We start from the raw sequence: 8,934 nt of genomic DNA on the forward strand, positions 1-8,934 counted from the left end.
TGACTTGACCAAAATGCTTATTTCAGTGAGATAAGCAATTCAGAGATCAAAAATCTTAACTTCACCATTTGACTTAATTTTTGATGCTGCTTTGACTAACATGCTTATTTCACTCAGATAACCACTTTAGAAGACCAATATCGCACTTCACTAAATGAGTTAGTTTTTTATGTTGTTTTGAATGACATGCTTATTTCATGAGGCAAGCACTTCAGACGATCAAAATTTCAACTTCACCAAATCACTCAACTTTTGATGATGTTTTGACTGAAATGCTTATTTCAGCGAGTTAAGCACTTCAGAAGGCTAAAACCACAACTTCACCAAATAAAACAACTTTTGATGCCGGTTAGTTTAAAATTGTCGCGAGCTAAACTCTTCAGAACACCAAAACCTGAAATTCACCAAATGCCTGTAGTTTTGATGATGGTTTTATAACATGCTTATTTGATTGAGAGAAGCATTTCAGAAGTCACAAATCTCAACTTCACCAAATGACTCAACTTTTGATGTTGTTTTGAATAACGTGCTTAATTTCGGGAGATAAGCATATGAGAAGACCAAAATCTCACCTTCACCAGATGACCTAACTTTTGATGCTGGTTAAATTAAAATGCTTATTTCACGAGTTAAGCACCTCAGAAGCCAAAAATCTGAACTTCACCAAATGACGCAATTTTTGATGTTGTTTTGACGAACATGTTCATTTCAGCGAGAAAAGCATATCAGAAGACTAAAATCTCAATTTCACCAAGACACTTAACTTTTGAGGCTGATTTGACTAAAATGCTTATTTCAGTGAGATCAGGACTTCAGAAGTCAAAAATCTCAACTTCAACAGATGACTCATCTTTTGATGTTGTTTTGAATAACGTGCTTAATTTAGCAAGATAAGCATATCAGAATACTAAAATCTCAATTTCACCAAAGGACCTAACTTACGATGCTGATTTGACTAAAAGTCTTATTTCAGTGAGATAAGCACTTCAGAAGTCAAAAATCTTTATTTCACCAAATGATTTAAATGTTGATGCCATTTTGAATAACATGCTCATTTGAGTCAGATAAGCGCTTCAGAATTCAAAAATCTCAACCTCACCAAATGATTTAATTTATAATGCCGTTTTGACTGACACGCTTATTTCACTCAGATAATCACATCGGAAGGCCAATATTTCAACTTCAACAAATGAGTTAGTTTTTGTTGTTGGTTGGAATGACATGTTGATTTCTTTGAGACAAGCACATCAGAAGATCAAAATATCAACTTCACCAAATGACTCAACTTTTATGTTGTTTTGACTAACATGCATTTTTGAGTGAGATGAGCAGTTCAGAAGTCAAAAATCTCAACTTCACCAAATGACTTATTTTTTAATGCTGGATTGACTAACGTGCGTATTTCAGTGAGATGAGCACTTCAGAAGTCAATAATCAGAACTTCACCAAAGGAAACTTTGGACGCTGGTTGGACTAAAATGTTTATTTCAGTGAGATAACCACTGAAGAAATCAAAAATCTCAACTTCACTGTCTGACTTAATTATTGATGCTGCTATGACGAACATCCTTATTTCACTCAGATAAGCACTTCAGAAGACCAATATCTCACTTCACTAATTGAGTTAGTTTTTGATGTTGGTTTGAATGACATGTTTATTTCATGAAGCAAGCACTTCAGAAGATCAAAATCTCAGCTTCACCAAATGACTCAACTTTTGATGTTGTTTTGTCAAAAAAACTTATTTCAGCTGGTTTGAAACTTTAGAAGGCGAAAACCTCAAATTCACCAAATACCACAACTTTTGATGCTGGTTCGTTTAAAATGCTTATTGTAACGAGTTGAACTCTTCAGAATACCAAAACCTAAAGTTCACCTTATGACTGTAGTTTTGATGATGTTTGACTAACATCATTTGTTTGAGAGAAGCATTTCAGAAGTCAAAAATCTCAACTTCACCAAATGACTCAACTTTTGATGTTGTTTTGAATAACGTGCATAATTTAGCGAGATAAGCATATGAGAAGACCAAAATCTCACCTTCACCAGATGACCTAACTTTTGATGCTTGTTAAATTAAAATGCTTATTTCACGAGTTAAGCACCTCAGAAGCCAAAATCTGAACTTCACCAAATGACACAATTTTTAATGTTCGTTTGACTAACATGCTTATTTCAGCGAGTTTGGCACTTCAGAAGATCAAAATCTCAACTTCACCAAATGACTCAAATTTTGATGTTGTTTTGACTGACATGCTTATTTCGGTGAGAAAAGCATATCAGAAGACTAAAATCTCAATTTCACCAAGACACTTAACTTTTGAGGCTGATTTGACGAAGATGCTTATTTCAGTGAGATCAGGACTTCAGAAGTCAAACATCTCAACTTAAACAAATGACTCCTCTTTTGATGTTGTTTTGAATAACGTACGTAATTTAGCGAGATGAGCATATCAGAATACTAAAATCTCAATTTCACCAAAGGACCTAAATTACAATGCTGATTTGACGAAAAGTCTTATTTCAGTGAGATAAGCACTTCAGAAGTCAAAAATCTTTACTTCACCAAATGATTTCAATGTTGATGCTATTTTGACGAACATGCTTATTTCACTCAGAAAAGCACTCAAAATCTGAACTTCAGTGAATGACTCAAGTTTTGATGGTAGTTAGACTAACATGCTTATTTGAGTCAGATAAGCACTTCAGAAGTCAAAAATCTCAACCTGACCAAATGATTTAATTTATAATGCCGTTTTGACTAACATGCTTATTTCAGTAAGATAAGCTCCAGAGAAGGCTAAGATCTCAAATTCACCAAATGACTCAACTTTTGATGCTGGTTCGATTAAAATGCTTCTTTCAGTGAGTTAAGCACTTCAGAAATCCAAAATCTGAACTTCCCAAAATGACTCAAGTTTCGATGTTTGTTTGACTAACATGCTTATTTGAGTGAGATAAGCGCTTCAGAATTCAAAAATCTCAACTTCATCACACGACTTAATTATTGATGCTGTTTTGACCTACACGCTTATTTCACTCAGTTAATCACATCGGAAGACCAATATTTCAACTTCACCAAATGAATTGGTTTATGATGTTGCTTTGAATGACGTGTTGATTCCTTTGAGAGAAGCACGTCAGAAGATCAAAATCTCAACCTCACCAAATGACTCAACTTTTGATGTTGTGTTGACTAACATGCATATTTGAGTGAGATAAGCACTTCTGAAGGCAAAAATCTCAACTTCACCAAATGACTTATTTTTTAATGCTGGATTGACTAACGTGCGTATTTCAGTGAGATGAGCACTTCAGAAGTCAACAATCAGAACTTCACCAAAGGACCTAACTTTGGACGCTGGTTGGACTAAAATGCTTATTTCAGCGAGATAAGCATATCAAAAGACTAAAATCTCACCTTCACCAAAGGACACAACTTTTGATGCTGGTTGGACTGAAATGCTTATTTCAGTGAGATGAACTCTGAAGAAGTCAAAAATCCAACTTCATCAAATGACTTGATTTTTTATGCTGGTTATACTAAAATATTTAATTCAGTGAGTTAAGCACTTGAGAAGACTAAAATCTGATCTTCACCAAATGACTCAATTTTTAATGTTGTTTTGACTGACACGCTTATTTGAGTGAGATAACCAATTCAGAAGTCAAAAATCTCAACTTCACCAAATGACTCAACTTTTGATGTTGTTTTGACTAACACGCTTATTTGAGTGAGATAAGCACTTCAGAAGGCAAAATCTCAACTTCACCAAATCACATAAGTTTTGATGCTGGTTGGATTAAAATTCTTATTTCAGCGAGATAAGCACTTCAGAAGATAAAAATCTGAATTTCACCAAATGACTCAATTTTTGATGTTAGTTTGACGAACATGCTTATTTCAGCGACATAAGCATAACAGAAGACCAAAATCTCAACTTTAAATAGACACTCAACTTTTGACGCGGTTTTGACTAACATGTTTATTTCAGTTGGAAAAGCACTTTAATAAGACCAAAATCTGAACTTCACTAAATGAATCAAATTTTCATGTTGGAATGCCTAACAGGCTTCCTCCAGTGAAATAAGCAGTTCAGAAGAGAAGAATCTCGACTTCACCAAATTACTCAAGTTTTGATGTTGGTTTGACTAACATACTTATTTGAGTGAGATAAGCACTTCAGAAATCGAAAATTTCACCTTCTCCAAATGACTCAACTGTTGATATTGTTTTGACGAACGTGCTTATTTCAGCGAGATAAGCATATCAGAAGACCAATATCTCAATTTCACGAAGACACTCAACTTTTTATGCTGTTTCGACAACATGCTTATTTCAGTGAGATAAACACTTCAGAAGACCAAAATCTGAATTTCACTAAATGACTCAAATTTTGATGTTGGAATGATTAGCAGGCTTTGTCCAGTGAAATAAGCACTTCAGAAGTGAAGAATCTCGACTTCACCAAATGACTCAACTTTTGATGTTGTTTTGAGTAATATGCATATTTGAGTGAGATAAGAACTTCAGAAGGCCAAAATAAGAACTTTATCAAATGACTCAACTTTTGATGTTGTTTGATTGATGTTGGATTGATTAGCAGGCTTCGTCCAGTGAAATAAGCACTTCAGAAGTGAAGAATCTCAACTTCACCATCTGACTTGATTTTTGATGCTGCTTTGACTAACAGGTTTATTTCACTCAGATAAGCACTTCAGAAGACTAATATCTCACTTCACTTAATGAGTTAGGTTTAATGTTGGTTTGAATGACATGTTTATTTCATGAGGCAAGCACTTCAGAAGATCAAAATCTCAACTTCACCAAATCACTCAACTTTTGATGTTGTTTTGACTAAAATGCTGATTTCAGCGAGTTGAGCACATCAGAAGGCTAAAACCTCAACTTTACCAAATAACACAACTTTTGATGCTGGTTGCTTTAAAATGCTTATTGTAGCGCGTTAAACTCTTCAGAACACCAAAACCTGAAATTCATCAAATGACTGTAGTTTTGATGATGGTTTGACTAACATGCTTATTTGATTGAGAGAAGAATTTCAGAAGTCAAAAATCTGAACTTCACCAAATAACTCAACTTTTGATGTTGTTTTGAATAACGTGCTGAATTTAGTGAGATAAGCATATCAGAAGACCAAAATCTCACCCTTACCAGATGACCTAACTTTTGATGCTGGTTAAATTAAAATGCTTATTTCACGAGTTAAGCACCTCAGAAGCCAAAAATCTGAACTTCACCAAATGAAATAATTCTTTCTGTTCGTTTGACTAAAATGCATATTTCAGCAAGTTTAGCACTTCAGAAGATCAAAATCTCAACTTCACCAAATGACTCAACTTTTGATTTTGTTCAGACTAACGTGCTCATTTCAGCGAGATAAGCATATCAGAAAATTAAAATTTCAATTTCACCAAGACACTCAACTTTTGAGGCTGATTTGACTAAAATGCTTATTTCAGCAAGATAAGCATATCAGAAGACTCAACTCTCAACTTCACCAAAGGACCTAACTGTTGATGCTGATTTGACTAACATGCTTATTTCAGTGAGATAACTACTTCAGAAGACCAAAATCTGAACTTCTCCAAATGACTCAAGTTTTGATGTTGGTTCGACTGAAATATTTATTTGAGTCAGATAAGCAATTCAGAATTCAAAAATCTCAACTTCACCATTTGACTTAATTTTTGATGCTGCTTTGACGAACATGCTTATTTCACTCAGATAAGCTCTTCAGAAGACCAATGTCACACTTCACAAAATGAGTTAGTTTTTTTTTATGTTGTTTTGAATGACATGCTTATTTCATGAGGCAAGCACTTCAGACGATCAAAATTTCAACTTCACCAAATCACTCAACTTTTGATGTTGTTTTGATTAAAATGCTTATTTCAGCGAGTTAAGCACTTCAGAAGCCTAAAACCTCAACTTCACCAAATAAAACAAGTTTTGATGCTGGTTAGTTTAAAATGCTTATTGTAGCGAGTTAAACTCTTCAGAACACCAAAACCTGAAATTCACCAAATGCCTGTAGTTTCGATGATGGTTTTACTAACATGCTTATTTGATTGAGATAAGCATTTCAGAAGTCAAAAATCTCAACTTCACCAAATGACTCAACTTTTGATGTCGTTTTAAATAACGTGCTTAATTTAGCGAGTTAAGAACATCAGAAGACCAAAATCTCAATTTCATGGAGACACTCAATTTTTGATGCTGGTTTGACCAAATTGCTTATTTCAGCGCGAGATAAGCATATCAGAAGTCAAAAATCCCAACTTCACCAAATGATTTATATGTTGATGCTATTTTGACTGAGATGCTTATTTCACTCACATTAGCACTTCAGAAGACCAAATTCTGAACTTCACCAAATGACTCAAGTTTTGATGTTGGTTCGACTGACATGCTTATTTGAGTGAGATAAGCACTTCAGAATGCAAAAATCTCAACTTCATCAAACGACTTAATTATTGATGCTGTTTTGACTAACATGCTTATTTCACTCAGATAATCACATCGTAAGACCAATAATTCAACTTCACCAACTGAATTGGTTTTTGATGTTGGTTTGAATGACATGTTGATTTCATGAGGCAAGCACTTCAGAAGGCTGAAACTTCAACTTAACCAAATAACACAACTTTTGATGCTGGTTAATTTAAGTGCTGATTGTGGCGAGTTAAACTCTTCAGAACACCAAAACCTGTAAGTCACCAAATGACTGTAGTTTTGATGATGGTTTGACGAACATGCTTGTTTGATTGAGAGAAGCATTTCAGAAGTCAAAATTCTCAACTTCACCAAATGACTCAACTTTTCATGTTGTTTTGAATAACATGCTTCATTCAGCGAGATAAGATTATCAGAATACTAAAAGCTCAACTTCACCAAAGGACCTAACTTATGATGCTGATTTGACTAAAATTCTTATTTCAGTGAGATTAGCACTTCAGAAGTCAACAATCTCAACTTCACCAAATGATTTAGATGTTGATGCTATTTTGACTAACATGCTTATTTCACTCAGACAAGCACTTCAGAAAACAAAATTCTGAACTTTACCTAATGACACAAGTTTTGATGTTGGTTTGACTGACATGCTTATTTCAGCGATTGAAGCACTTGAGAAGGCTCAGATGTCAACTTCACCAAACGACTCAACTTTTGTTGCTGTTTGTAATAAAATGCTTACTGCAGCGAGTTAAGCTCTGCAGTAGACCAAAATCTGAACTTCACCAAATGACTCAAGTTGTGATGTTGTTTTGAGCAACATACCATATTTGAGTGAGATAAGCACTTCAGAAGACCAAAATCTGAACTTCACCAAATGACTCAAATTTTGATGTTGGTTTGACTAACATGCTTATTTCACGATTTCAGAACTTTAGATGGCGAAGATCTCAACTTCACCAAATGACTCAACTTTTGATGCTGGTTGGAATAAAATGCTTATTTCAGCGAGTTCAGGTCTTCATTACTCCAAAATCTGAACTTCACCAAATGACTCAAGTTTTGATGTTGCTTTGACTAACATGCTTATTTCAGCGAGTTAAGCACTTCAGAGGATAAAAATCTCAACTTCACCAAATTACTCAACTTTTGCTGTTGTTTTGACGAACGTGCTTATTTCAGCGATATGAGCACATCAGAAGACCAAAATCTCAATTTCACCAAGACACTCAACTTTTGACTCTGGTTTGACTGACATGCTTATTTCAGCGAGATGAGCATATCAGAAGTCTAAAATGTCACATTCACCAAATGACTCAACTTTTGAAGCTGGTTCAAATAAACTGCTTATTTCAGCGAGTTAAGCTCTTCAGGAGACCAAAATCTGAACTTCACCAAATAACTCAAGTTTTGCTGTTTTTTTTTGTTTTTTTTTGACTCACAGGCTTATTTCAGTGAAATAAGCACTTCAGAAATCAAAAATCTCAACTTCACCAAATGACTCAAATTTTGATGTTAATTTGAGCAACGTGCTTATTTCAGTGAGATAAGCATATCTGAAGACTAAAATCTCAACTTCACCAGTTGACTTAACTTTTGATGCTGGTTAAATTAAAATGCTTATTTCAGCGAGTTTAGCACCTCAGAAGCCAAAAAATCTGAACTTCACCAAATGACTTGATTTTTGATTCTGGTTAGACTAAAATGCTTACTTCAGTGATGCAAGCACTTCAGAAGATTAAAATCTGAAATACACAAAATAACTCAAGTTTTGATGTTGGTTTGACTAACATTCTTATTTGAGTCTGATAAGCACTTCAGACGTAAAAAATCGCAACTTCACCAAATGACTCAACTTTTGGTGTTGTTTTGACGAACGTGCTTATTTCAGCGATATAAGCATATCAGAGGACCAAAATCTCAATTTCACCAAGGCATTCAACTTTTGATGCTGGTTTGACTGAAATGCTTATTTCAGCGAGATAAGCATATCAGAAGTCTAAAATCTAAACTTCACCAAAGGACTCAACTTTTGATGTTCATTTGAATAAAATGCTTCTTTATGTGAGATAAGCACCTCAGAAGACAAAAATCTCAACTTCACCAAATGACTTAATTTTTCATGCTGTTTGGACTAACATCATTATGTCAGTGAGATAAGCCCTTCAGAAAACCAAAATCTGAACTTCACCAAATGACTCAACTTTTGAAGCTGGTTCGAATAAAATGCTTATTTCAGCAAGTTAATCACTTCAGAAGACCAAAATCTGAAATTCACAAAATGACTCAAGTTTTGATGTTTGTTTGACTTAACATGCTTATCTGAGTGAGATAAGCACTTCTGAAGTTAAAAATCTAAATATCACCAAATGAATTAATTTTTGATGCTGTTTTGAGTAGCCAGCTTAGTTCACTCATATAAGCACATCAGAATATCGATATCTCAACCTGACCAA

Source organism: Rhincodon typus, chromosome 44 (genome assembly GCF_021869965.1).
Source record: "Rhincodon typus isolate 14 chromosome 44, sRhiTyp1.1, whole genome shotgun sequence".
NCBI classification, from domain to species: Eukaryota; Metazoa; Chordata; class Chondrichthyes; order Orectolobiformes; family Rhincodontidae; genus Rhincodon; species Rhincodon typus.